Source organism: Pseudophryne corroboree, chromosome 3 (genome assembly GCF_028390025.1).
Source record: "Pseudophryne corroboree isolate aPseCor3 chromosome 3, aPseCor3.hap2, whole genome shotgun sequence".
NCBI classification, from domain to species: Eukaryota; Metazoa; Chordata; class Amphibia; order Anura; family Myobatrachidae; genus Pseudophryne; species Pseudophryne corroboree.
The window spans coordinates 427,121,057-427,148,871 of record NC_086446.1 but is presented as its reverse complement, the minus strand read 5'-3'; the positions used below and the strand labels follow the sequence as shown (position 1 = coordinate 427,148,871).

Sequence of the window (27,815 nt, the reverse complement as noted above, 5' to 3'; positions counted from 1 at the left end):
TTATACCAAAGCTCCCAAACGGGCGGGAGAGTGCGGATGACTCTGCAGCACCGAGTGAGAGAACTCCAGGTCCTCCTCAGCCAGGGTGTGCCCCTGACCAAGTAGCAGCTCGGCAAAGTTGTAAAGCCGAGACCCCTCGGGCAGCCGCCCAAGATGAGCCCACCTTCCTTGTGGAATGGGCATTTACATATTTTGGCTGTGGCAGGCCTGCCACAGAATGTGCAAGCTGAATTGTACTACACATCCAACTAGCAATCGTCTGCTTAGAAGCAAGAGCACCCAGTTTGTTGGGTGCATACAGGATAACAGCAAGTCAGTTTTCCTGACTCCAGCCGTCCTGGAAACCTATATTTTCAGGGCCCTGACAACATCTAGCAACTTGGAGTCCTCCAAGTCCCTAGTAGCCGCAGGTACCACAATAAGCTGGTTCAGGTGAAACGCTGACACCACCTTAGGGAGAAACTGGGGACGAGTCCGCAGCTCTGCCCTGTCCGAATGGACAATCAGATATGGGCTTTTGTGAGACAAAGCCGCCAATTCTGACACTCGCCTGGCCGAGGCCAGGGCCAACATCATGGTCATCTTTCCATGTGAGATATTTCAAATCCACAGATTTGAGCGGTTTAAACCAATGTGATTTGAGGAATCCCAGAACTACGTTGAGATCCCACAGTGCCACTGGAGGCACAAAAGGGGGTTGTATATGCAGTACTCCCTTGACAAACTTCTGGACTTCAGGAACTGAAGCCAATTCTTTCTGGAAGAAAATCGACAGGGCCGAAATTTGAACCTTAATGGACCCCCAATTTGAGGCCCATAGACACTCCTGTTTGCAGGAAATGCAGGAATCGACCGAGTTGAAATTTCTTCGTGGGGCCTTCCTGGCCTCACACCACGCAACATATTTTCACCACATGTGGTGATAATGTTGTGCGGTCACCTCCTTCCTGGCTTTGACCAGGGTAGGAATGACCTCTTCCGGAATGCCTTTTTCCCTTAGGATCCGGCGTTCAACCGCCATGCCGTCAAACGCAGCCGCGGTAAGTCTTGGAACAGACATGGTACTTGCTGAAGCAAGTCCCTTCTTAGCGGCAGAGGCCATGAGTCCTCTGTGAGCATCTCTTGAAGTTCCGGGTACCAAGTCCTTCTTGGCCAATCCGGAGCCACGAGTATAGTTCTTACTCCTCTACGTCTTATAATTCTCAGTACCTTAGGTATGAGAAGCAGAGGAGGGAACACATACACCGACTGGTACACCCACGGTGTTACCAGAACGTCCACAGCTATTGCCTGAGGGTCTCTTGACCTGGCGCAATACCTGTCCAGATTTTTGTTCAGGCGGGACGCCATCATGTCCACCTTTGGTCTTTCCCAACGGTTCACAATCATGTGGAAGACTTACCGATGAAGTCTCCACTCTCCCGGGTGGAGGTCGTGCTGAGGAAGTCTGCTTCCCAGTTGTCCACTCCCGGAATGAACACTGCTGACAGTGCTATCACATGATTTTCCGCCCAGCGAAGAATCCTTGCAGTTTCTGCCATTGCCCTCCTGCTTCTTGTGCCGCCCTGTCTGTTTACGTGGGCGACTGCCGTGATGTTGTCCCACTGGATCAATACCGGCTGACCTTGAAGCAGAGGTCTTGCTAAGCTTAGAGCATTGTAAATTGCTCTTAGCTCCAGTATATTTATGTGGAGAGAAGTCTCCAGACTTGATCACACTCCCTGGAAATTTTTTCCTTGTGTGACTGCTCCCCAGCCTTTCAGGCTGGCATCCGTGGTCACCAGGACCCAGTCCTGAATGCCGAATCTGTGGCCCTTTAGTAGATGAGCACTCTGCAGCCACCACAGAAGAGACACCCTTGTCCTTGGAGACAGGGTTATCCGCTGATGCATCTGAAAATGCGATCCGGACCATTTTTCCAGCAGATCCCACTGAAAAGTTCTTGCGTGAAATCTGCCGAATGGAATCGCTTCGTAAGAAGCCACCATTTTTCCCAGGACCCTTGTGCAATGATGCACTGACACTTTTCCTGGTTTTAGGAGGTTCCTGACTAGCTCGGATAACTCCCTGGCTTTCTCCTCCGGGAGAAACACCTTTTTCTGGACTGTGTCCAGAATCATCCCTAGGAACAGCAGACGTGTCGTCGGAGACAGCTGCGATTTTGGAATATTTAGAATCCACCCGTGCTGTCGTAGAACTACTTGAGATAGTGCTACTCCGACCTCCAACTGTTCTCTGGACCTTGCCCTTATCAGGAGATCGTCCAAGTAAGGGATAATTAAGACGCCTTTTCTTTGAAGAAGAATCATCATTTCGGCCATTACCTTGGTAAAGACCCGGGGTGCCGTGGACAATCCAAACGGCAGCGTCTGAAACTGATAGTGACAGTTTTGTACCACGAACCTGAGGTACCCTTGGTGAGAAGGGCAAATTGGGACATGGAGGTAAGCATCCTTGATGTCCAGGGACACCATATAGTCCCCTTCTTCCTGGTTCGCTATCACTGCTCTGAGTGACTCCATCTTGATTTGAACCTTTTTATGTAAGTGTTCAAATATTTCAGATTTAGAATAGGTCTCACCGAGCCGTCTGGCTTCAGTACCACAATATAGTGTGGAATAATACCCCTTTCCTTGTTGTAGGAGGGGTACTTTGATTATCACCTGCTGGGAATACAGCTTGTGAATTGTTTCCAATACTGCCTCCCTGTCGGAGGGAGACGTTGGTAAAGCAGACTTCAGGAACCTGCGAGGGGGAGACGTCTCGAATTTCCAATCTGTACCCCTGGGATACTACTTGTAGGATCCAGGGGTCCACTTGCGAGTGAGCCCACTGCGCGCTGAAACTCTTGAGACGACCCCCCACCGCACCTGAGTCCGCTTGTACGGCCCCAGCGTCATGCTGAGGACTTGGCAAAAGCGGTGGAGGGCTTCTGTTCCTGGGAATGGGCTGCCTGCTGCAGTCTTCTTCCCTTTCCTCTATCCCTGGGCAGATATGACTGGCCTTTTGCCTGCTTGCCCTTATGGGGACGAAAGGACTGAGGCTGAAAAGACGGTGTCTTTTTCTGCTGAGATGTGACTTGGGGTAAAAAAGGTGGATTTTCCAGCTGTTGCCGTGGCCACCAGGTCCGATGGACCGACCCCAAATAACTCCTCCCCTTATACGGCAATACTTCCATGTGCCGTTTGGAATCTGCATCACCTGACCACTGTCGTGTCCATAAATATCTTCTGGCAGATATGGACATCGCACTTACTCTTGATGCCAGAGTGCAAATATCCCTCTGTGCATCTCGCATATATAGAAATGCATCCTTTAAATGCTCTATAGTCAATAAAATACTGTCCCTGTCAAGGGTATCAATATTTTCAGTCAGGGAATCCGACCAAGCCACCCCAGCGCTGCACATCCAGGCTGAGGCGATCGCTGGTCACAGTATAACACCAGTATGTGTGTATATACTTTTTAGGATATTTTCCAGCCTCCTATCAGCTGGCTCCTTGAGGGCGGCCGTATCTGGAGACGGTAACGCCACTTGTTTTGATAAGCGTGTGAGCGCCTTATCCACCCTAAGGGGTGTTTCCCAACGCGCCCTAACTTCTGGCGGGAAAGGGTATAACGCCAATAATTTTCTATCGGGGGAAACCCACGCATCATCACACACTTCATTTAATTTATCTGATTCAGGAAAAACTACAGGTAGTTTTTTCACACCCCACATAATACCCTCTTTTGTGGTACTTGTAGTATCAGAAATATGTAACACCTCCTTCATTGCCCTTAACATGTAACGTGTGGCCCAAATGGAAAATACGTTTGTTTCTTCACCGTCGACACTGGAGTCAGTGTCCGTGTCTGTGTCTGTGTCGACCGACTGAGGTAAATGGGCGTTTTAAAGCCCCTGACGGTGTTTGAGACGCCTGGACAGGTACTAATTGGTTTGCCGGCCGTCTCATGTCGTCAACCGACCTTGCAGCGTGTTGACATTATCACGTAATTCCCTAAATAAGCCATCCATTCCGGTGTCGACTCCCTAGAGAGTGACATCACCATTACAGGCAATTGCTCCGCCTCCTCACCAACATCGTCCTCATACATGTCGACACACACGTACCGACACACAGCACACACACAGGGAATGCTCTGATAGAGGACAGGACCCCACTAGCCCTTTGGGGAGACAGAGGGAAAGTTTGCCAGCACACACCAAAACGCTATATTATACAGGGACAACCTTATATAAGTGTTTTCCCTTATAGCATCTTAATATATAATAATATCGCCAAATAAGTGCCCCCCCTCTCTGTTTTAACCCTGTTTCTGTAGTGCAGTGCAGGGGAGAGCCTGGGAGCCTTCCTAGCAGCGGAGCTGTGTAGGAAAATGGCGCTGTGTGCTGAGGAGAATAGGCCCCGCCCCCTTTTCGGCGGGCTTCTTCTCCCGTTTTTCTGACAACCTGGCAGGGGTTAAATACATCCATATAGCCCCAGGGGCTATATGTGATGTATTTTTAGCCAGCATAGGTACTTTCATTGCTGCCCAGGGCGCCCCCCCAAGCGCCCTGCACCCTCAGTGACCGTTGGTGTGAAGTGTGCTGAGAGCAATGGCGCACAGCTGCAGTGCTGTGCGCTACCTCATGAAGACTGAGAAGTCTTCAGCCGCCGATTTCTGGACCTCTTCTCTCTTCAGCATCTGCAAGGGGGTCGGCGGCGCGGCTCTGGTGACCCATCCAGGCTGTACCTGTGATCGTCCCTCTGGAGCTAGTGTCCAGTAGCCTAAGAAGCCAATCCATCCTGCACGCAGGTGAGTTCACTTCTTCTCCCCTAAGTCCCTCGTTGCAGTGAGCCTGTTGCCAGCAGGACTCACTGAAAATAAAAAACCTAACAAAACTTTTACTCTAAGCAGCTCTTTAGGAGAGCCACCTAGATTGCACCCTTCTCGGCCGGGCACAAAAACCTAACTGAGGCTTGGAGGAGGGTCATAGGGGGAGGAGCCAGTGCACACCACCTGATCCTAAAGCTTTTACTTTTGTGCCCTGTCTCCTGCGGAGCCGCTATTCCCCATGGTCCTGACGGAGTCCCCAGCATCCACTTAGGACGTCAGAGAAAAGAGGGGCAATGAGGTAGCTGTGTGACTAAGCTAAGCGACCCAAGTGGCCGACACAAACACCTGGCCCATCTAGGAGTGGCACTGCAGTGTCAGACAGGATGGCAGATTTAAAAAATAGTCCCCAAACAGCACATGATGCAAAGAAAAAAAGAGGTGCACCAAGGTCGCTGGATGGCTAAACTAAGCGACCCAAGTGGCCGACACAAACACCTGGCCCATCTAGGAGTGGTGGCACTGCAGTGTCAGACAGGATGGCAGATTTAAAAAATAGTCCCCAAACAGCACATGATGCAAAGAAAAAAATAGGTGCACCAAGGTCGCTGGATGGCTAAGCAACCCAAGTGGCCGACACAAACACCTGGCCCATCTAGGAGTGGCATTGCAGTGTCAGACAGGATGGCAGATTTAAAAAAATAGTCCCCAAACAGCACATGATGCAAAGAAAAAAAGAGGTGCAATGAGGTAGCTGTGTGGCTAAGCTAAGCGACCCAAGTGGCCGACACAAACATCTGGCCCATCTAGGAGTAGCACTGCAGTTTTCTAGCGAGAGGATGAGTGCTACCATCCTCATGTGAATCTGAACCACTAGCCATGAACATAGGCCAGGGCCTCAGCAGTTCCTTGCCACTCCGTGTCGTAAATGGCATATTGGCAAGTTTACACTTCTCATCAGACGCTTTTAATTTAGATTTTTGGGTCATTTTACTGAACTTTTGTAGTATACTTGACGACACAGAGGTAGAGCAATGGACTACTGTACCATACTGCTATATATATACTGGTGGTCACAGCAACATTCTGCACTGTCCCCTCCTACTATATACTGCGCACAACTAAAATGCAGCACAGGTATGGATGCATAGTATACTTGACGACACAGAGGTAGAGCAGTGGACTACTGTACCGTACTGCTATATAAATATACTGGTGGTTACAGCAACATTCTGCACTGTTCCCTCCTATTATATACTGCGCACAACTAAAATGCAGCACAGGTATGGATGCATAGTATACTTGACGACACAGAGGTAGAGCAGTGGACTACTTTACCGTACTGCTATATATATACTGGTGGTCACAGCAACATTCTGCACTGTCCCCTCCTACTATATACTGCACACAACTAAAATGCAGCACAGGTATGGATGCATAGTATACTTGACGACACAGAGGTGGAGCAGTGGACTACTTTACCGTACTGCTATATATATACTGGTGGTCACAACAACATTCTGCACTGTCCCCTCCTACTATATACTGCGCACAACTAAAATGCAACACAGGTATGGATGCATAGTATACTTGACGACATAGAGGTAGAGCAGTGGACTACTGTACCGTACTGCTATATATATATACTGGTGGTCACAGCAACATTCTGCACTGTCCCCTCCTACTATATACTGCAACTAAAATGCAGCACAGGTATGGATGCATAGTATACTTGACAACACAGAGGTAGAGCAGTGGACTACTGTACCGTACTACTATATATATACTGATGGTCACAGCAACATTCTGCACTGTCCCCTCCTATTATATACTGCGCACAACTAAAATGCAGCACAGGTATGGATGCATAGTATACTTGACGGCATAGAGGTAGAGCAGTGGACTACTGTACCGTACTGCTATATATATATACTGGTGGTCACAGCAACATTCTGCACTGTCCCCTCCTACTATATACTGCAACTAAAATGCAGCACAGGTATGGATGCATAGTATACTTGACAACACAGAGGTAGAGCAGTGGACTACTGTACCGTACTGCTATATATATACTGATGGTCACAGCAACATTCTGCACTGTCCCCTCCTACTATATACTGCGCACAACTAAAATGCAGCACAGGTATGGATGCATAGTATACTTGACGGCATAGAGGTAGAGCGGTGGACTACTGTACCGTACTGCTATATATATACTGGTGGTCACAGCAACATTCTGCACTGTCCCCTCCTACTATATACTGCAACTAAAATGCAGCACAGGTATGGATGCATAGTATACTTGACGACACAGAGGTAGAGCAGTGGACTACTGTACCGTACTGCTATATATATATACTGGTGGTCACAGCAACATTCTGCACTGTCCCCTCCTACTATATACTGCAACTAAAATGCAGCACTGGTATGGATGCATAGTATACTTGACAACACAGATGTAGAGCAGTGGACTACTGTACCGTACTACTATATATATACTGATGGTCACAGCAACATTCTGCACTGTCCCCTCCTATTATATACTGCGCACAACTAAAATGCAGCACAGGTATGGATGCATAGTATACTTGACGGCATAGAGGTAGAGCAGTGGACTACTGTACCGTACTGCTATATATATATACTGGTGGTCACAGCAACATTCTGCACTGTCCCCTCCTACTATATACTGCAACTAAAATGCAGCACAGGTATGGATGCATAGTATACTTGACAACACAGAGGTAGAGCAGTGGACTACTGTACCGTACTGCTATATATATACTGATGGTCACAGCAACATTCTGCACTGTCCCCTCCTACTATATACTGCGCACAACTAAAATGCAGCACAGGTATGGATGCATAGTATACTTGACGGCATAGAGGTAGAGCGGTGGACTACTGTACCGTACTGCTATATATATACTGGTGGTCACAGCAACATTCTGCACTGTCCCCTCCTACTATATACTGCAACTAAAATGCAGCACAGGTATGGATGCATAGTATACTTGACGACACAGAGGTAGAGCAGGGGACTACTGTACCGTACTGCTATATATATATACTGGTGGTCACAGCAACATTCTGCACTGTCCCCTCCTATTATATACTGCGCACAACTAAAATGCAGCACAGGTATGGATGCATAGTATACTTGACGACACAGAGGTAGAGCAGTGGACTACTGTACCGTACTGCTATATATATATATACTGGTGGTCACAGCAACATTCTGCACTGTCCCCTCCTACTATATACTGCACACAACTAAAATGCAGCACAGGTATGGATGCATAGTATACTTGACGACACAGAGGTAGAGCAGTGGACTACTGTACCGTACTGCTATATATATACTGGTGGTCACAGCAACATTCTGCACTGTCCCCTCCTATTATATACTGCGCACAACTAAAATGCAGCACAGGTATGGATGCATAGTATACTTGACGACACAGAGGTAGAGCAGTGGACTACTGTACCGTACTGCTAAATATATACTGGTGGTCACAGCAACATTCTGCACTGTCCCCTCCTACTATATACTGTGCACAACTAAAATGCAGCACAGGTATGGATGCATAGTATACTTGACGACACAGAGGTAGAGCAGTGTACTACTGTACCGTACTGCTATATATATACTGGTGGTCACAGCAATATTCTGCACTGTCCTCTTACTATATACTACAATGCAGCACAGATATGGAGCGTTTTTCAGGCAGAGAACGTAGATATTTTCAGCACACTGAGCACAGATATTTGCAAGCACACTGAGCAGATATTTGCAGCACACTGAGCAGATATTTGCAGCACACTGAACACAGAAACTGAGAGAACGCAGCCACGTCCTCTCGCTATCATCTCCAAAGCACGAGTGAAAATGGCGGTGACGCGCGGCTCCTTATATAGAATACGAATCTCGCGAGAATCCGACAGCGGGATGATGACGTTCGGGCGCGCTCGGGTTAACCGAGCAAGGCGGGAAGATCTGAGTCTGCCTCGGAACCGTGTAAAATGGGTGAAGTTGGGGGGGTTCGGATCCCGAGGATCTGAACCCGCTCATCACTACTGGAAATGAGTGGAAATTGTGGTTATTGAGGTTAATAATACTATGGGATCAAAATTACCCCCAAATTCTGATTTAAGCTGTTTTTGAGGGTTTTTTGTAAAAAAAACATCCGAATCCAAAACACACCCGAATCCGACAAAAAATTTTCAGGGAGGTTTTGCCAAAACGCGTCCGAATCCAAAACACGGCCGCGGAACCGAATCCAAAACCAAAACACAAAACCCGAAAAATTTCCGGTGCACATCTCTAGTTATCACCCTCTTCATTTAAAGAAACATTCAAATTTTTCCCCCTAAGATACTGTTTGGTTCAGCCAGGGGCGGTTTAAGAGAGGAGGAGGCTATGTTCAGACTTCATGTGGGCATCTCTGTGGCGCAGTGGATTCTAGCATTGTGTCAGAGATTACTGTGCTTGCACAGCTCTCTGGAAACATGGTACCTGTTCTATGTACTTCTCTACTGCGCATGTGCAAACCCGTGGGAAAAATGCCCAGCAAGCCATTTTCCTGGTGATTACTGCAGATGCAGTATAATTATATGGCTGCAGGGTGTGTGAAAAGGGCCCCCCAAGACCCAGGGGCAGGTGTGCACCTCACACCCTGCACCCATTATAAATACACCAATGGATTCAGCCTCATTGTCACATCTTAAAAGAATCATGAAAGTGAGGGGACACATCGACTGTTGGATGATTGATGTTCTGTAAGGCCATCCTCAAACTAGGGAATGCTGTTTTAAATACACCTTTTTTAACCCATGAACCTGATCTAAATCTTAGTCCACAAACAAATCCTCTTTTCTGATGAGTATACATTTCTGAAAATACGAGCATGTACAAAGAGAGTATTTCCGCACATATGCAGTTTTTCATTCTCAAGATGCCTACTCCTCTGCATCAGCAGCATATGTGTCTAGCTTACAACAAGTCATCATCATCATTAGTATATTTGTACTTGCCCATTAGCATGTGCAAAAGAAATGCCTCCTAACAGCACATAGCACTTAACTGCTGACCTATATGAGCTGCATTTGCATGAACATGCCCTTACTGAATGTCAGCTAAGTAACAAAGCATCTACACAACTGCTGTTCCACCTATCTGTTAGTGAGGTTTACTATGAGCAAAATGTCTGGAGGTTTGCTTATGTGCATACTGTATTTGTGTGTTCACTTTCTGAGCATGTGCAACGCTATCACGCAACACAATCACGCAATGCAGTGTGTTAGTATAATCTCTACATCAGTCCCTTTCTGCTTGCTAATGTACTTGGAAAGATATCTCCATATGCATGCACCCACCAAAAAGTGTAGGGAAACTATATTGCAATATCTCTTATGATAGATTCCTTTAAATGTCCCCAGATACTGCTTTCATATCTAATAATGCATATTGCATTAAGAAGATGGCCAAAGTTTTGAAAGACCCTCCATTGAAGTTTTCTTCCGTGTTGGCCATTGATAAAAGTAACAGCTAAAAATGGAAATGCAGTCTCTTTATTTTTTTTCCAGTTTTTAGTTTATTATCTGTTATCCTTACTGTATCCTGTAGTGTTATGGCTCTCTGTGCATGACATTTGTTTCATCAACATAAATCCATATTGAGGCCTACAAATTTAATGCTTCAGCCTTTAAAGTCAATGATTTGGCATATTAATTAGACTGTAAATTAATGAAAGGGGTTTTATACTGTGCCAGTTGTTGAGACAAAACAAGAAGTCAAACATGGAAATAAATATCCCCTTGGGTCAGTAATTTGTACTTGTACTTGGGCAATGATGAAAGACTGGCACAAAGAGAACGTAAAGACACAGGAAGACACAAAAAAGGTTAATGCTTGCATAAAACATTCAGAGCAATATTACATTTAAAGCATATTTTCATGATGGAATTGTTATCCTTCTAGGAAGCCATGTATGCCTTAACAATGTTTTACTTGTTATGTGATTTGCTATATGATAAGTATTGTCTTGTCTTGTAAGAAAGCTAAAAGTAATGTTGCTATTATGCTCTAACATAATAAAGGCCCTACTTTATATGCCCTCTAGTGAGAATCACAATTACAATTTATTTTCCCATCAGAAGATGTCTGACTAACAGTCAATGCTCTCAAAAATATTGATGTATACACATCTGATACGATCTGCAGTTAGATGCAAAATATGATACATAACAAGTCCCACATATTCTTTAAGAATAACCCTGTAAATAGCTGCTGACATATGGATATTATAGCTAAATTTCTCATCTTTCCTGGATAATGCTAAAGTATTAAAGCAAATCAGCGTTACCAGTTACTGCTTAGTGGCCCAATTTGTGAAATGAAACATGCATAATTTAAAATGAGTTTCAGCACCATGGACAGCTCATAAAATGTTGACAATGCTGCTGGGGAAGTCTTAAGCTACAGCAGGTGTGAAAGAGTACTTCAGGAGTTGCGTCATTGTTATTATGTACCCGAAACTCTGAGGGAGGTGAACCAGACCAAATGTTTGAGATAAATTCAGAAGATGTATTTTTAAAATGACCCACTCTCCTGCCCCCGCATTGCTAGTACAGACAGATTGTCCAGAAATAAATCCTTACATTATCTGTGAGTGGTCCTTGCCAATCCAAAGGTTAAAGGTTGCTAAGCGCCAAGATATTTTTAAATATTGATGTCTGTTAATTGATCACCATTGAACCAACAGTGTTGTAATAGTAACATTATTAACACTACTACCACTATCATATACATTATATAGGATACATGTGTATGCTTAAAAATAGTTTTAAAAGGGGTGGAGTTTTCTATTGTGCATAGGTATAATTTTGAAATATAGTCTGAATTTGAATGATTTATGATTAGAATACATGTTTTCTGGTGGAATTGCAGTTATAGTTTATTCTTTATTGTTTTTAATGGCTTATTTCTTTTTACTGTGCAGCCAAACAGTAGGTATTTGGATTATCTATAAATGGCTGATAGTGTTGCCTATGGATCAGGTAGCCTGAGTCCGGTTAATTTAGGGAATGGTGCAAAAAGATATGTCAAAAAGATATAACAGAGGACCTGATTCAGAGATGCAGATATTTATGGAGTTGATCGATTATTGGCCGACCTCACATGCACTGCGGTCGCACTGTGCCCATGTCGAGGTACTTTACTGATCTCACTCACAGTGGGGATTTATATGCAATCAGGGACCATTTTGGGGAAGTAACAGGGAGTAGTGGTAAAAATGCAGGCGTGTCGCAAACATTTTTGGGGGAGTGCCTTAGCCTATATGATCCTGTATGCCGTAAGCTGTGATCCCATATGCAAAAAACATGATGCCAGCATCTCAATTTCCGTATGCCATTCAGCAATACCATAGGGTTACTGAGATGGTTATTTATATCGAAGGATCTGCGACCACTGCTGCGTGTTTGTATGCAGTTGGTTGGATTTGAGATGTGGGCATCAGGGGCAAACGCAGGATTTAGTCAGGGGGGTTTTCATGTGTGTGTGTGTGTGTGTGTGTGTGTGTGTGTGTGTGTGTATGTATGTATGTATGTATGTATATATATATATTATAGAAACAATTAAGACCCTCTAGTGCGCTAAATTGACAAGAGCTCGGACCACTGAGAAGTACCTCCTGTCAGAGTAGGTACAGAAGATAGAATGAAGAAAAAAAACAGAATTCTCATGGGAGCTAAACCACCGCAGAAAATCAAACCATTTATGTAAAAAAGTCCAGACTATGCGTTGAACTCAAACAAGATATCAATTTATCATCACCAACAAATATCAATGAAAAGTATAAAATGTGGGGCTGTGAACAAATAAAATCCTTCAACAATGCCTCAGGATTCACTTCACAGCAGTGAAGTGAATCCTGAGGCATTGTTGAAGGATTTTATTTGTCCATGAATTACTCTATTCATCACTTTCACTCATTATTGTGAAGTGACCAATTGATACATTCAGAAGGAATTGTTCACAGCACCACATTTTATACTTTTCATTGATATTTGTTGGCAATGATAAATTGATATCTTGTTTGAGTTCAATGGCATAGTCTGGACTTGATATTTGAAATTCACAAATATTGATATCTTATTATAACCCCTGATGAAGTCCTAACGGACGAAACGCATTGGATTTCTTCAAACATGTGAATTAGATCATACATCTGGAAAATTTAATTGAAGATTAAACATCTTATGCAACAGTTGATATCATCAGAATATAATTCTTCAATTTATTGTCAAACAACATGTTCTTGTTCATATGATGTATATGATCTAAAAGGAATTTTTATTGATGTTACGAACATCTACAATAGTATTTAAGAACTATTGTCAATTTTATGAATAAATAATTTTTTACATAAATGGTTTGATTTTCTGAGGTGGTTTAGCTCCCATGAGAATTCTGTTTTTTTCTTTATATATATATATATATATATATATAGCACACAGATTCATACATACATACTGTACATTCCCAAACATGCATACATATGCAAGCACACAAACTTATATAATTACATACCTACAAATATATACAAACACACAAACGTCATATACAGTATAGATACTGTATATGTTATACATACCACCAGGGGTTGGGAGGCAGGAGCAGACTGGCGGCAGTCACTGTGAGGACGGAGGGAGCTGCTGTGGCTGAGCATGCGCAGCCAGCAGCTCCCCCTGGACAATCTCTATGCAGAGAGCTACTGTACTGCATATACCTCTCTGCTGCAGAAGCAGTTCCGCGGTCGCGATTGCGGTCTTTACTGAGACAGAGACATTTCTGTTTCTGTCTCAAAAATAAAAAGTTTGGCTCATCAGGGGGAGTTCCCAGGTACTCTGAACCCCCCTACCCTCCTCCCCGTGTGCGCCACTGGACATCTCACTACATTACCAGGCGGCGCAGCATTAGCATAGTCTTGAATATCCGCTGCGTATGGGATCACAGCTGCGAATGCTTTAGTGTGCATCTCTGAATCAGAGTGAACCCTAGCGATTTTCTAGAGGTCTGGTAGAACTGTGAGAGTGCACTTCTACAAATTCCAAGTCATAGAGAATACGTTAATTTTTGCAATTAGTACAAACATTTATAAGTAAAAATAAACCATTTAAACATAATTTTACATGATATTATTACTTTGTCAGAAGCCTACCGGTATATTTTTGGACTGCAGGAGAAAACCGAAGCACCTGAATGAAACCCACGCATATTCTTAAAAGGCCACTTTCATGTATCAAGTTTGTATGTTCAATACTAACTTCACACATGAAAGGGGACCTTCAAGAGTACTCTCTTCTATGTCTCAGGTACAGTATATGAATGTTTTTTTAAAACCATTGTTTTTCTTTTAGTGAACACAGAACTTATTGACCTAAATACAAGAAAAGCACATAAAACACATGTACTGGGGTGCTGTTGGTATAGAAAATAATTCAATACTGATTAATGAATACAGCAGTGGGCTATTGCAGTGGGAAAATAAGTAAGAAGAAAGCAGACCCCTGCATGATTGATATGGATCATATTAGAATGGAAGCAAATTATATATTATCATAATACATGTGTATTTTTTAGGGACTTCCCTAATACAGATGTTCCACTTACTGGCACTTAAATACCGTTCAACACACAGTTCCTCATCAATGTTTCACTGTGCATGCATTGCACATCCCGATCAGTAAGGATGCAGATCACATACACTGTTGTTCTCCTTGTAGAAACTAAGAGCATCTACAATGTGCAATACATCACACAAGCCCTCCAGACACATTTACCAGGAGCACCATATCTGTCCCCATTCTTCTCACTCATTTTTCTGTTTCAGTAAACAGTTGGATTAATAGGTGTGAAAGGTGTTTTCATATAAATTAATAAGCATTCACATGGGTTATTGCAAGTTTAAAACTAAAAAGAAGAAGAGTTAAGGGGCATCTCACAGGATATCCCTGAGAAAAGATAAGGGGCATACAGTATAGTAACCATCAGCTTACACAGTACATGGACATACAGAGAAATACCCAGAATGCACTGCAGCTAAACTCAGTGACACTGCTCCTAGCATGCTTCATACAAACATAGACTACAGTATACTCTGGAGATACAGTGCAGAGCACAACAACGCACTATGCAGGTGAAGGAACTAACCAAACAAACAAACAAACAAACAAACAAACAGGACTGATTAACTTTTAAATATGCGTTTTTCATTTTGTTATTTTCAGGACCAAGTGAGAGTGCACGTTCTACACTACATTCTCAGCCCAACCCTGTCAGCTCTGTCCTGAAAGAGATTCCCATAGCCTTTATTTGTAAAAGTAAGTATTTCTCCATTTAGTTATGTATCATACACCTTACAGCTTATCCCTCCTACAGTCTCCTGAGTCATAGCAATTAACCCCTTGTGTATTGTACAGTGGTACATGCTTACTTCTCTTTATAAAGGTTAAATACGTAGTCTCTCCCAAGGCATTTTGCATGAGAATGGTTTTCTAGATTGAAGAATCTGAGAATCCACATGACCTTGTAATGTCCTTGCCATGCTAACATGTAATTGCATGATTCTGTCTGCCCCCAGACCAAGAGGATAAATTGCATTCCTCTAACGCACAGACACAAATTAACCCTTATCATAAGAATCCACTATGCACTGTAACATGGAAGGGGTTAAAATGTGAGTCTGTACAGCATGAATAATGTGCTAAATGTAATTGGTGCTTAAACTGTAATTAAAGAACCTACAGAAAACTTTTGAGACAGAGAGCCTCTGTATTAAGATTCTAAGAAATATTTGTAAAGATCATTTAGGCTGCATACATAAATTGACATATGGGGACAAAGCGGAACAGGATAAAGACAATGAACCCATTACACGTTTATTATTAGCGACTATATCAAATACCATGGAGTAATTACTACAAAATCAAAGACAGCTACAAAGCAAGTAATACATTTTGGACTTTCAGGATACTGTGTTCTGGCCAAAACAAAACAAAAATGTAGGAGACTGAAACAGAGAAGAGGAAAAATATATTTATAGTACCAACAGCAGAACTAATACTGAAAAATAAGATTGGGTAAGAGAGAGAGGTTGTGAGCAGAAGGTGCACAGAAACCTATGTGGTACAGGAAAACGTCAGATGACCACCCGTCCTGACAGAGGAAGCCTACACAAGTTACAGAGAGATCGTTACAGGACACATAAAATCAGACCCACTTTTTGAACCGGTTACACAGTTACACCAAATAGAAAAATCTGTTTATTTGAATATACATGAATAAAGATTATTTTATATCATATCATATAGTAATAGTAATGCAGTAGCACTATCAGATATTTAATGATGGCTAAACATATCACTGTTAGCTTTTAATGATACTATCCATGCTACTTGGCAAATATGCACATTATATATTTTTTTTTACTCCAACCAAAAACTATGTTGTCTAAATGAATGTCATGGCGTCCAGTCATGGTGATTGTGGCTGTAAGGGTAGAATCTGAATCTGAATCTGAATAGTGTATATGAAGAGTGAAAGATTTGTGACTGCAAGAGGAAAAGGAGACAGATGCTGGGGTTCTGGATGTGAGGGAAGGGAGGGTAACAGATGATGGTGAGCAGGATTAACCTGAGGGAACACTAAACAGTACAGTGCAGATTACGCAGGGGAGCAGAGACCAGAGGAAGAGACTGAGAGAGGGGGGGGGGGGGGGGGGACTGAAAATGTAGAGTTGAGGGGAAAGACAACTGGGCATGAGAGAGTAAAGAGGAGAAATATAGAATATTTAGGGTAGGAAAAAGCAACATTAGGGCATGACAAGATCTATGCTTGTAGAGATGGGACAATAAGAATTGAAATGAAGACCAGACTAAATGCTGAAGCAGAATGAACTTGGAATGTGCAAGAATAACAAGATATAATAGACCTGATAACTTGATGAAGAGTTTGAGAGAGCTCAGAAGAGTTATGGTTGCTGCAGGGTCACAGCGAATACAGAAAATCTTCGCAGTTAGTAAGTGGGCGAAAGCAACTTTCGACTCAGAAACAGTAAAACATCACCTTAGCTGGACCAAGATCATAACACAAGACATAATATTAAAAAGCAAATGGCTAAGAAAGGAATTTGTGCACCATCTTGGGGGTTTGGGCTTCCATGTGAAGGCAGACTCTGGGGCAGATGTACTAAGCCTTGGATAGTGGTAAAGTCAATCAGCTTGTAACTGTCACAACCTGTAACATGGCAGTTAGGAGCCGACTGGATGGTACTTTATCTCTCTCCACTTTATCACTCTCAAAGGCTTTAGTACATCTCCTCCAGAGAAAATGGGGCAGAGAAGGTGTAACAGCACAAAACAGAATGAAAAAACACCCATAAAAGCCCATGTGTATTTAAAGTGAGACAGGATGACAATGGAGGCATTTGGGGGATTTTGCCAATCTTCATTTACTCTGTTTAATCCAACAAAATATTTGCTCTGTATTAATAATTCCCAGCACAAATTATTTATTGATACCTCAAACTGCCTCATGCAACTGAATGGTGTCGCGCACTGTAAATCAGTGACATAAAACAGCACCTAACGTGGCTGGAGACACTGACCTAGTAGCTCAGAAACACTGGATCAGGCTAAGGAATTAAACTACCGTGGAGAGGCCCAGAACAAGATTAAATAAAGCTAGCATAAGAAATGTCGAGCAGAATGAACAGAATAATAACAAAGGTAAAGAAAACCAGAGTTGTCAGTGAATAAGAGGGATAGACTGGAATACATATTAGGGCTGTGAGATAAACACTTCAAGGGATTAGATAGAAAGAAATGGAAGACAGCATGAGGGAGAAGCAGATGAGAGCAGTGAAGAGGATGGAACGAGAGATCAGATAGGAAGAAGGAAAACAAGAGCAGAGGGATATTGAGGTACACAATGTAAGACAGCAGGGACAGTAGAAGAAACAGTAGGAGCAGTGAAACAACACACAGAGGAAAGAGTCAAAGAGTGTGTGGGGCAAAGAGGAAATGAGGCTGCAGTAAGCTTTGTGAAGGAGCTGAGTTTTAACCCCTTCAACCTGTAGTCCCTCACGCAGCCCACCCCCATCCCCATTTCTGACACACAAGCAGTGCTCAGACATAATGTATTCCAAAGAAAAGTGTACATTTTATGATACCTTCATAGGCCTGTGAATCAGACTTTCTCTACTCTGAGTGTGTATTCAGTCCTAATGCATCTATTACTCTTGTTCCAATTGTAAAGTGCAATGGAATATGCTACTCAATACAAGAAACTGTTAATAAATAAATGTATATCTGTCAAGGGGTGTGGTTAGGTAGCAATGATGTAAACATGCAGGAAGCCCTGCATAGCATCAGCAGTGACATCACAGGATGTGACAAACACAGGTTAAAAAAAATGTTAGGCATTTTGTTTAGAGGTAAACAGAGAGATACAGTTAAAGAGTAGGACACACACGCACACACACTGTGGGTAGACTTCTTACAAATGGGCCCAGACAGACCAAGGCAATGCTACCTTACACTATATCTTCAATTAGCACAACCCAGTCTGCATCTCAGAGCAGGGCTCGGAAGTGAGAAGCTCTGTACAAGTGACATACACAAGGAACTCAATAACTGCACAAGAAGCATAGACCCATGGGGGTTATGCTGGAATAGCAAAAATCAACTGAAGGACAGTGGACATCACTGAACAGACTTGTGTTTATCTGTACATTGGGTTAAATATACCACCCCACAAATATGTAACTGTACTGAAATGGGCCCTGCAATCCTGCAATGTACTCCAGGACCTGCACTCTGTATACATTAGTAGCTATAGCATTCTCAGGACCTAACACAACATCCTTAATGAAACCATTGCTCCGGCATTTTAAAGGTTAACACTACCCCCACCCTGTGGATTATCAACACCCTACCCTTATCAATATGATCAGCATATTTGCTGCATCCTCTGCCAATATGGGAGCTAAGATGCAGCCCCCCCCCCATCATCCAAAATGTCACTCCTGCAAAGCTTAGGATCCAGCTCATAAATAGCATGTCTTACCTGTACTCCAATGTGCAAGATGCAGTACAGCGCCTCTCACTCTCTCCAGTCTTCCTTCTTCTATGTCTTCAGGTGAAAAGCGGCTGCATCCCCCCTCAGTCGCCACCAACACTACCACCTCCTTCTCTCCACCTCTCCTCCCCCTCTCCTCCTTATACAGCTTTACAAAGGTCTCTCTCTCTCTCTCTCACTTCCTTCACCTCCTCCAGCCCCCCTGCAATCATCTGTTTGGGTGTCCCCCTTTTTTTCCCCCCACCCCCTATATCCCGCTCTGGTGGATGATGGAGAAGCAGAGATGCTGTGAGTGTGGCTGGTGCTGATGCAGGATCTCTGTGCTGCTGCTGCTGCTGCTGCTCTGCTGCCTCCCCACAGAGGAGAGAGAGAGAGAGAGTGAGAGAGAGAGAGAGGAGGGAGGAGGAGAAGAGCAGGGCTGGAATCCTGCGGGGATGAGGGATCTAGGACACAGGATCTGGAACTGTCTGTGTGTACACATAACCATCATGCACTGTCTTCTCATACTGTATATGTAAACCATGCAATACTAATCCAATATAGGGAACACAGAAGCTGTCTCATTTTATGTTAATATATGATTTCATGATTGCAATGAACACATTTTCCTGCATACTGGCCATCTTATACATTCTAGATCAGCATACACCTAATTGTATATTAGATAAAGCTATGTATGCTTATCTAAATCTGAAAGGAATAAAGACAAATAAACTGGTACTACTGAGTGGTGTCTAATGTATCCTGGTTAAGGTGCTTTAATGCACCAAATAATCTTTTCAGCAAATGTCTAAGCATGTATTACAGTTTATACCTCTCATTAAACAGTGGCCTGGTCTGTTCCAAGTATGTGGAAAATGATGTGGTCTTTTTGGATCAACGCTCAATAGTTTTGATCCCTCAGTTAACATTAGAATAAACTTGGATCCAGCCAGACATGTAGATGGGGTTTGTAGTTGGTGACTTGCTTGATCATCACGTGTTAGGACCTAGAATTACAGAGAGTATCAGCTTGGTAATTACTTGGATACGCTGCATGGGATGTAATTCAGCAGTTATGTGTCTTTTCAGGCTATAAAACGTTATAAAATACACAAACTCTGTTTCTGTGAAACCCCCTAATATACAGTACGTGGCTGAATGCAGATCAGTACGCAGTACCCACCAGACTCCACAAGAAAAGGCAAACAAAAAGTTTCTACAAGTTACAGTGGTCTGTGTATATTTCTTCACAGAGTACAATTACATCTCTTTGATTTCCAGTGTGAGCTGCATTTAAAACACACCTGTAAAAGTCCCATGGATGCTCAGAAGTGTCCTGCGTACCATCGAAAGCTAATTACCTGTTAAATGCCAGTGACACTGCATTTTCAGTTGGGGAGTGTCAAAGTCGAAAAATATCATAATGCATATGCCTTGTACTAACCCCATGCACATGCCCGCTGCTCGTGCATTCAGTCCGCCGTGCGTGCACATATCCGCAATTTGCGTAGTATCGCTCCTGCGATCATGCGCATGATATGGGTATTTACGGTGGAGTTTGTGAGCGCGTAGCGGGTTATTAGAACATTACATATTTAACCCAAATAGTGCATTTTGTACCCATAGTTCCCTTTTACCATGTCAGCGAGTATTAATAGTTTAAACAGTCCCTGGACGGAGGGATTCGCCTTTGCATGATAGGAAGGGTCAGATAAAGGTTGGAAGGTGATGTCTAGTATCCAGCTGTAGGGTATTTTGAGGGTAAAGATCACTTATTCCTGCGTATAGTTATGTACAAAAGTAGAATATGAACTTTAACTGTATTTACTGTATTTTACGTATGCGGCGGGAATCCAGAGGATACCACCCACAAGAGCAGTTGGGGAAAGACATCGCCCACCTATTCAAATCCACCTATGACCTCTTCTGTAATGTAAAGACACATTCCTGTGTCCAATGGACAATGAGATTACAGTGACCATTGTATTGTGTATGCATGTTGTGTATAAAAAGACCATTGTTGCCTGGCCGGTCAGAAGACTCTAAACGCTATCTGTATGACCAGCGGAGGACCGAGACGGGTTGCGCTTGCGAAACATTCTCACGTATGTACATTCTCTGTAGCCATTATTCTGTTTAGATTTACTTGTTAGCCTGTAGTGTATAAATTGTATTGTTTTTATCTTTTAGAATCAATCCACTGTGGCCTTAGAACCCGGTGGTTTCAAATACAAATCGGTGTTGTGTTTTCACTTTCCTGCATGGGCTTTAAAGTAGATTTATCTGTATAAGGTGTATAAGCATTGATAAGGTGTACGCACTGCGGATACTTTATACCGTCAGCGCTACTTAAGGTTTAGGATATAACATTGTTTCAGTACTTTGCTGTTAAGGGTTTAAAGTGTAAGCATATCATTACATTGTATCATTAACAAGGTTTAAAGGTTATCAATTGTGTGTGCGCTCGCTGTGTGTACTCCGTACACTCAGCGCGGCGTGTGTACGCCAAGTGCGTACCACGTGCAGGACTCTGTACGCAAATAGCATACAAAGTACGTAGCACATGCATTTATTCTAGCAGCCATAGCGGCTCTACGGTAACAGTGTATTTAGAGGTATAGCTTTGCGGTCTAAGATAATATCAGCATTATCAGTAGAATGAAGAACATTCCATGAACCTCAGTGCATTCACTTGTGCTTGAATGAATTGCAAGGGAAAATGCCTTCGGGTATGAAGACAATGGAGTATATTTACTAATGTTCAGTTCTGGTTGTTGTTTTTTTGTGATTTTGCAATGTAGAGATATACTAAAGGCAAAATCAAATGTAAAATTGAATATAAAACCAAATCCCATTAAAATCAATTATCGGCAGAACATCAGTACTTTTACATAGAAGAATATAGGATCCCCTGATTTACTTACATTCGATTTGAAAATCAAACATAAATTGACACAAAATCGTGAGTCTCCCGGCACTTGTGGGAGAGTAGGTAAATATGATGTATACACCAGAGTTTTGATTATATAAAGTATAAAAAGGTCTATGGGGGTGTTAAAGTGAAAACAGTGGAGAAGTGAGCCAGTGGAGAAGTTGCCCGTGGCAACTAGGGTTACCACCTCATCCCTTTAATTCTGGACACATATTAAATACACAGGTTCTGTGGCTGGCTGACTTCAAGACTCCATTTCACCTGGTTTTAATCAGCCACAGAACCTGTGTAATTAATATGTGTCCAGAATTAAAGGGATGAGGTGGTAACCCTAATGGCAACCAATCAGCATTGATGGAACATTTATAATTTGCATACTATAAAAGTACACAGGGCAGCTGATTGGTTGCCATGGGCAACTTTACCATTGGCTCACTTCTCCACTCTTATCACTGCTTAGTACAGCACAGGCGCTCCACCATCGGAGATGTGCGCAATTCAGAATTAGAGGAACCGCAGCATCTTCTTGCATGTGATATGTTTTGTCCATTAGAAATACAAAAGGGCATGTTTGTTCTACTTCATTCAGTTTTATATTTTCATTTTATAGGTGATTTTATGTTTGATTTTGAAATGGACATCCATAACCGAACAAGAAACCACTAGCTAAAATAGACACTCGTTGAATTCGATTTTAAAATCAATTTCAAAATTGAATGTTAGCAACTGAACGATTTGCACAATGAAAAAATATTGAAGTGATTACATTTCAGTCGATTTAAAATCGAATGCAAAATCGAACATTAGTAAATATACCTCAATGTGTTTCATTCCTATAACTGTTTACAGACATTAAAAAATACTAAAAACATGGATTTTTATGCCAGTGCCACCTTAAAGTTTGTTCAAGCACAATTCAGCTATACTGACTGCATTCCATTATAACACATAGGAAGACTGATGCTATGTCAACAGTAAAGGCTGTGAGACCATCTCCAAGTAGCTTGATATTCCTGTGACTACAGTTGCAAATATTATTAAGAAGTTTAAAGTTCATGGGACTGTAGCCAATCTCCCTGGATATGGCTGCAATAGGAAAATCGACCCCAGATAAAACATAAGGCTAGTTAGAATGGTTAAAAAAAGAGCCAAGGAAAACTTCCAAACAGATGCAAGCTGAATGCCAAGGTCAAGGTATGTCAGTGTCCTATTGCATCATCCTGTCTGATCGCACCACCTGAGCAACAGTAGTCTCTATAGAAGAAGACCCAACATATTCTGCTGCATTATACTTCTATAGGCCAGACTGAGATTGCTAGGTAATGCAAATTGAAACAATATTGCATAGTATCTCATTCTGATGTACTTTACCTAGTTTTGAATTGTATAGACCAGACTGTTATCTATGTGGGATGGCTGGTTGTTCTTGTAAGGTAATTTACTGCCTGACATTCTAGGGGTGGGGAGTGGTTGCAGATTCCAATTCTTAGTTTCACATGCAGTATTCCTCTGCTTAAGTTCTATTGTGTAGGCTGTGCAAAGCCGGTTGGCTGTGCATTTAATATCGAAGTACATTTGTATCAAAGTGCGATAAAATTGACACATAACAGCAGTGTTCTATCAGCGTTCATTTGAAGTGAAAAAGAAGGAAAACAGAAGCACACCATTCTAACAAAACACATAAAACTGAAAAACTAGTATCAAATGTGAGTTACTTACTCTTTATATCACTCACCTCCTGATTGTCACATCTAATCAAATTGCACGGAACTACCTGACTTGGACATTTCAACAACCATCCATTTTACCAACAAATGCTTTTATCTGTATTTTTGTAATCTCTTATTTATGCAGAGCTGCACCAATGCAATTTTACCAACAAAGACTGAAAAATCCATTCAGAATTACCTTTGCTTTTTAACCCTCTCACAATCCTCTCATTTCTATCAAACCAAATACATTTCTGTACCCACTTTATCTACGCTTTTGATTCACTTCAAACTAAATCTGCACCCATTGAGCCCACACTGCTTTTCTCACCTGCATTTCTGCAATTCTTCTGCTGATTCCCTTACAGCCTCCTCTCCTACTTCCAGCTAACCTCCACCTATTTACCTACATAACACTATGTCAAGGTTTTCCTCTACTCCCCACATCACTCAGTGTCTACCTAATCATGTGTCTTGCCCCCTGTTCACACCTCTATCCTTCCCCCCTAGTCTCCTACACCTCTTCCTCTCTCCCCTCCTCTGTCTCCCTGCCATCCCTCTGTTTCCTTCCCCCTCCTTTCCTGTTTCCCCACTTTCATTCACCTCTGCTCCATGGTCCTGCTACCCCACAACTCAGCTCTACCCCCTCCCTCCCTTCCCTGTCATCTCCCCACACCCCCATCCACATCACACTGAACTCCCCCTCTGCCCATCTCCTGCAGTTTCCCCTCCTAGCTCAGGCACCCGCACCATCACTACTCTCTCTTCATCCTTGCCCTCAAAGTTAATCTCACCTCATCACTACAGCAACCCTGATAATCTCATTCACATCTCTCCCACAGACTCATACCCCCTATCCTGTGCCCTCTGGAATGCCAGATCTGTTTGTAACAAACTGGTCCCCACTCACGACCTTTTCATTTCCCACTTCCTGCACCTACTAGCCATTACTGAAACCCTGGATTACGCCCTCTGACACTAATTCTCCTGCTGCTCTCTCTGCTGGGAGCCTCACATTCTCACACACACCGCAACCTGCGGGTCGCCATGGGGGTGGTGTTGGGGTCCTTTTACCTTCTAGTTACTCCTAACAACTCATACCACCAGAACCGTCCCTTACATTCTCTACATTTGCGGTCCATGCTATACGCCTCTTCCAACCAGTCCATCTTAGAGTAGCTGTCATTTACCGCCCCCCTGGCATTGCCTCCAAATTCATCGACAACTTTTCTTCCTTGCTTCCTCACTTTCTATCTTCTGACATTCCCTCCATTAACCTAGGTGATTTCAACATCCCTATCGATATCCCCACACAATCCCCTGCTTCTAAACTCCTTAACCTCACCTCTGCACTTGATCTCTCCCAGTGGACCTCCTTACCCTCCCATGTGAATGTGAGCTCACTGGATCTGGTCTTCACTCACCGTTGTGATATTTCTGATTTCTCCAACTCCCCCATTTCCCCTCTCTGACCACCACCTGCTCTCATTTAACTTATCTCTCTCTGCTTCCCCATCTCTACCTCCTAAGGCTACCATCACTAAGCGTAACATTGAGGCTATTGACACCACATTCCTTTCCTCCCTGTTTGACTCACTTCTCTCTTCTATTCTCTCTCTCTCTCATGCCCTGAACAAGCCACTCTGATATACAATGCATCCCTTACGTCTGCTCTTGACTCTGTTGGTCCACCAACCACTATTCACCCTCGCAAATTAACACCTCAACCCTGGCACACCAAATGCACCAGATATCTGCAAAAATGCTCACGTACTGCTGAGCGACACTGGAGGAAATCACGCTCTAAGGCAGACTTCCTCCTTTTCAAACTTATGCTCTCATCCTTCAGTGTTGCCCATTTGGCATAATGTGAATAAGGGGTTCTACCTGGCATAATGTGTATCAGGGACTCTACCTGGCATAATGTGTATCAGGGTCTCTACCTGGCATAGGTGGTCATTCCGAGTTGTTCGCTCGCAAGCTGCTTTTAGCAGCTTTGCACACGCTAAGCCGCCGCCTACTGGGAGTGAATCTTAGCTTATCAAAATTGCGAACGAAAGATTAGCAAAATTGCGAATAGACACTTCTTAGCAGTTTCTGAGTAGCTTCAAACTTACTCGGCATCTGCGATCAGTTCAGTGCTTGTCGTTCCTGGTTTGACGTCATAAACACACCCAGCGTTCGCCCAGACACTCCTCCGTTTCTCCAGCCACTCCCGCGTTTTTCCCAGAAACGGTCGCGTTTTTTCACACACTCCCATAAAACGGCCTGTTTCCGCCCAGAAACACCCACTTCCTGTCGATCACACTACGATCACCAGAACGAAGAAAAAACCTTGTAATGCCGTGAGTAAAATACCTAACTGCATAGCAAATTTACTTGGCGCAGTCGCAGTGCGAACATTGCGCATGCGCAGTTAGCGGAAAATCGCTGCGATGCGAAGAAAATTACAGAGCGAACAACTCGGAATGACCACCACAATGTATATCAGGTGCTCTACCTGGCATAATGTGGGCTCTACCTGGCATAAAGTATATCAGGTACTCTACTGGTTATAATGTGGGCTCTACCTGACATAATGTGGGCTCTACCTGGCATAATGTATATCAGGTGCTTTACCTGGCATAATGTGCACTCTACCTGACATAATGTATATCAGGTGCTCTACCTGGCATAATGTGGGCTCTACCTCGCATAATGTATATCAGTTGCTCTACCTGGCATAATGTGGGCTCTATCTGGCAAAATGTGGGTTCTACCTGGCATAATGTGTATCATGTGCTCTACCTGGCATAATGTGGGCCCTACCTGACATAATGTATATCAGCAGCTCTACCTGGCCTAATGTGAGCTTTACCTAGCATAATGTATATCAGGTGCTCTACCTGGCATAATGTGTATCAGGAGCTCTACCTGGGATAATGTGGGTTCTACCTGGCATAATGTGTATCAGCAGCTCTACCTGGCATAATGTGTTTCAGGGTCCTACCTGGCATAATCTGTTTCAGGGTCTCTACCTGGCATAATGTATATCAGGTGCTCTACCTGGCATAATGCAGACTCGGACATAATGTGTATCAGGGGTTCTACCTAGCATAATGTGTATCAGGGTCTCTACCTGGCATAATGTGTATCAGGGGCTCTACCTGGCATAATGTGGGCTCTACCTGGCATAATGTGTATCAGGGTCTCTACCTGGCATAATGTATATCAGGGTCTCTACCTGGCATATTGTATATTAGGGGCTCAACCTGGCATAATGCAAACTCTACCTGGCATAATGTGTGCTCTGTCTAGCATAATGTGTATCAGGAGCTCTACCTGGCATAATGTGGGCCCTACCTGGCATAATGTGAATAAGGGGTTCTACCTGGCATAATGTGTATCAGGGACTCTACCTGGCATAATGTGTATCAGGGTCTCTACCTGGCATAATGTATATCAGGTGCTCTACCTGGCATAATGTGGGCTCTACCTGGCATAAAGTATATCAGGTACTCTACTGGTTATAATGTGGGCTCTACCTGACATAATGTGGGCTCTATGGAATTGGGTTCAAGGTAAAAATCCTGCGCACTCTAATGCGGCCTTTAGTGGTGCCTTACCCTGATGTGTCACCACACACACCTGAAGAACATAAACAATGCAAAACAATGGGATAGGAACCAACTGGTGGCGCAAAAAGAAAAACAAAGTGCATCAAACCAATGGATACAGATTACCTAGACACAGCTGAGACTATGCAATGTCCTTATAGGTCAAAAGTCCAGAGTCCAAAGACTTCTCAAATTTGCTTCTCGTGAATTGTCCAAAACCAAATGGTAACATGTAAAAAAACACAAATGGTACACACTAGTTCAGAGAAAAATCCCAGATGTGAAATATGAAATATTTCTTCCCGGGTTCCTTGTACTGGGATGTCTATGGGAAGTGGTGTTCTAGCCGTACAGGTTCACCTCGGTGTGAAAGGTATTATGGGCTCCTCACATGTGTGCTTACTTCAATATGTTTCCAAACAAGCTTATAAAGGTTTCTTTGGATTCTTAACATGTAAACTTTATATGCTCCAATAGTGCTCCAATAGTGATTAATATCATATAATCTTTAAAATTGGCAGCTCACATTCAGGCTTACTTTAAAAGATGCCGTTCTTCCATGTAGCGGTTTCTTTATGGGTAAGTCGTCCTGTCGTCCTCAAATGTCTCCTCACTTTGTATTGTGCTCGATAAAA

The 27,815-nt window shown here is 43.2% G+C and overlaps 1 protein-coding gene and 1 long non-coding RNA gene across 6 annotated transcripts in view; one reads left to right on the top strand and one right to left on the bottom strand.

Moving 5' to 3' along the window:
• Positions 1-19,120, bottom strand: part of DLGAP4 (DLG associated protein 4) — a 420,667-nt gene extending 401,547 nt beyond the window's left edge. For all 4 annotated transcript variants that reach the window (XM_063960318.1, XM_063960320.1, XM_063960317.1 and 1 more), the window contains exon 1: positions 18,950-19,120. The gene's annotated coding sequence lies outside the window, so the exon portion shown is untranslated. The remainder of the gene's footprint in view (positions 1-18,949) is intronic.
• LOC135055826 (uncharacterized) overlaps positions 1-27,815 on the top strand; it is a 158,248-nt gene that overhangs the window by 34,217 nt on the left and 96,216 nt on the right. For both annotated transcript variants that reach the window (XR_010243823.1, XR_010243822.1), the window contains exons 4-5: positions 14,035-14,196; positions 15,112-15,204. This is a non-coding gene — a long non-coding RNA (uncharacterized LOC135055826). The remainder of the gene's footprint in view (positions 1-14,034; positions 14,197-15,111; positions 15,205-27,815) is intronic.